General features: G+C 59.0%; 2 non-coding genes across 2 annotated transcripts in view; both read left to right on the forward strand.

Annotated features, from left to right (window-relative positions):
• Positions 1-274: 274 nt before the first annotated feature.
• LOC145656743 (18S ribosomal RNA) lies at positions 275-2,113 on the forward strand. Its single transcript, XR_014122338.1, has one exon. It is a non-coding gene; the product is annotated as an 18S ribosomal RNA (ribosomal RNA).
• Positions 2,114-2,995: 882 nt separating this feature from the next.
• LOC145656736 (5.8S ribosomal RNA) overlaps positions 2,996-3,050 on the forward strand; it is a 154-nt gene continuing 99 nt past the window's right edge. The window contains exon 1 of the ribosomal RNA XR_014122331.1: positions 2,996-3,050. This exon is cut by the window's right edge and continues 99 nt beyond it. This is a non-coding gene — a ribosomal RNA (5.8S ribosomal RNA).

Genomic DNA, 3,050 nt, shown 5'->3' on the forward strand with positions numbered 1-3,050 from the left:
CGAAAGCACCTGGAGTCGGCCGTCCGCACCTCCGGAGGAGGTGGACGGGGTACGGTGCGGGCATGACCGGATGGGACAGCTTTGCATCAAGGTGAGAGGTCGGCGTCCGAAGGCCAGAGGGCGGTGCACGTTTACACTGGCCGCGGAAGCTGTCCTGGGTAGCCCTGTATGGCGTCTGGACCTGACGGCGCACGCACTTACAACCCGCTGCTTCCTAGCCCCCGGAAGGGGAGGCGGATGTCACTCGTGGTTCATCCCAGACCACGGTGCAAACTACCTGGTTGATCCTGCCAGTAACATATGCTTGTCTCAAAGATTAAGCCATGCAGGTCTAAGTGCACACGGCCGGTACAGTGAAACTGCGAATGGCTCATTAAATCAGTTATGGTTCCTTTGATCGCTCCACACGTTACTCGGATAACTGTGGTAATTCTAGAGCTAATACATGCAAACGAGCGCTGACCCTTCGGGGGATGCGTGCATTTATCAGACCCAAAACCCATCCGGGGGGCTCGGGCCCCCCGGCCGCTTTGGTGACTCTAGATAACCTCGGGCCGATCGCGCGCCCTCCGCGGCGGCGACGTCTCATTCGAATGTCTGCCCTATCAACTTTCGATGGTACCATAGTCGGCTACCATGGTGACCACGGGTAACGGGGAATCAGGGTTCGATTCCGGAGAGGGAGCCTGAGAAACGGCTACCACATCCAAGGAAGGCAGCAGGCGCGCAAATTACCCATTCCCGACACGGGGAGGTAGTGACGAAAAATAACGATACAGGTCTCTTTCGAGGCCCTGTAATCGGAATGAGCGTATCCTAAACCCATGGGTGAGGACCCATTGGAGGGCAAGTCTGGTGCCAGCAGCCGCGGTAATTCCAGCTCCAATAGCGTATATTAAAGTTGCTGCAGTTAAAAAGCTCGTAGTTGGATGTCGGGAGTGGGCTGGCGGTCCGCCGCGAGGCGTGCCACCGCCTGTCTCAGACCCTGTCTCCCGGTGCCCCCCGGATGCCCTTGGCTGGGTGTCCGGACGGGGCTCGGAGCGTTTACTTTGAAAAAATTAGAGTGTTCAAAGCGGGCCCGCTTCTCGCCTGAATACCTGAGCTAGGAATAATGGAATAGGACTCCGGTTCTATTTTGTGGGTTTCCTGAACCAGGGCCATGATTAAGAGGGACGGCCGGGGGCATTCGTATTGCGCCGCTAGAGGTGAAATTCTTGGACCGGCGCAAGACGGACGAAAGCGAAAGCATTTGCCAAGAATGTTTTCATTAATCAAGAACGAAAGTCGGAGGTTCGAAGACGATCAGATACCGTCGTAGTTCCGACCGTAAACTATGCCGACCCGCGATCCGGCGGCGTTATTCCCATGACCCGCCGGGCAGCGTGAGGGAAACCACGAGTCTGTGGGTTCCGGGGGGAGTATGGTTGCAAAGCTGAAACTTAAAGGAATTGACGGAAGGGCACCACCAGGAGTGGAGCCTGCGGCTTAATTTGACTCAACACGGGAAACCTCACCCGGCCCGGACACGGAAAGGATTGACAGATTGATAGCTCTTTCTCGATTCTGTGGGTGGTGGTGCATGGCCGTTCTTAGTTGGTGGAGCGATTTGTCTGGTTAATTCCGATAACGAACGAGACTCCGGCATGCTAAATAGTTACGCGGCCCTCCGCGGTCGGCGTCAAACTTCTTAGAGGGACAAGTGGCGTTCAGCCACGCGAGATGGAGCAATAACAGGTCTGTGATGCCCTTAGATGTCCGGGGCTGCACGCGCGCCACAATGGTTGGATCAGCGTGTGCCTACCCTACACCGAGAGGTGCGGGTAATCCGCTGAACCCCATTCGTGATGGGGACTGGGGATTGCAATTATTCCCCATGAACGAGGAATTCCCAGTAAGCGCGGGTCATAAGCTCGCGTTGATTAAGTCCCTGCCCTTTGTACACACCGCCCGTCGCTACTACCGATCGGATGGTTTAGTGAGGTCCTCGGATCGGCCCCGCCGGGGCTCCTCGCGGGCCTTGGCGGAGCGCCGAGAAGTCGATCAAACTTGACTATCTAGAGGAAGTAAAAGTCGTAACAAGGTTTTCGTAGGTGAACCTGCGAAAGGATCATTAACGGGTAACGCTGTCCGGCGTGCCTCCTCTCCCGACCCCCTCGACTTCGCCGTCCCCCCGCGTCGGGGCCCAGGGTCGAAAGGGTCTTCGGGGTTGCTGTTACACGTGGTCGCTTGCAGGTCAGGCTGGACAGAAGGCATAAAGGAGGAGCCTAGTCCCTCCCACCCCTTCCTCGTCCTCCGCCTCTTCCTCCGCGTCGTCCTTCAGCACCCCCCCCCCGCAGGCCCCGGTATTCTCTGGGTTCCAGCGCGAGAGACGCGTCGTTCAAAAAACTCGGCGTCCCCGCTCGTCGGGCGAAGGCCGGTTTCCCCTCACCTTGCCGGCAGGAGAAGCGCCTGCGAGTCGAGCGGGTCGTACGGGTCCGTCCCGCGCCCTCCCTCTCGCTCGCACGGCCGCTGCCTCCGTCCACCGCGAGGGGTTTTCCTATTTTGTTGTCCTTGTCATTCATCCCCGTCCCCTTGCTCGCTGACGAGCGGACTTTCCGGGGGGGGTTGCGAGCGCTGCTCCTCGTGGGGCAGGCCATGGCCCTTCCTGTGTTCGTCCGCCCACCGGCGTCCTGGGGCGTGGTGGTGGTGGGTGGCGCAGCCGGTTCCCCTGCTTCTCTCTCTCAGAAAGGAGTCTCAGGGGGACCCCCGGCAGGTACCTAGGGCTTGGCCCACGCTACGTGAGTTCCACCCCTTTCGAGGGGTCGGACGGGGCGGGCGCGGAGGGCCGCGGTTCAAAGACTGACTCGTCTGCCACGTGGGGCGTGTGGGCAAAGCGCAACCCCGCGCCCGTTTCAACACTCGCAGACGGGGGCGCCTGACCGGTTGGTGAAACCTTTTAAACCTGTCTTTGTAGTCGTGGTGAAAGACCTAAACTGAGCCTGAAATAAAAGAGTACAACTCTTAGCGGTGGATCACTTGGCTCGTGCGTCGATGAAGAACGCAGCCAGCTG

The sequence above is a fragment of the Electrophorus electricus genome, unplaced genomic scaffold, assembly GCF_041902795.1.
Source record: "Electrophorus electricus isolate QZ-2024a unplaced genomic scaffold, ASM4190279v1 Scaffold89, whole genome shotgun sequence".
Classification (NCBI taxonomy): Eukaryota; Metazoa; Chordata; class Actinopteri; order Gymnotiformes; family Gymnotidae; genus Electrophorus; species Electrophorus electricus.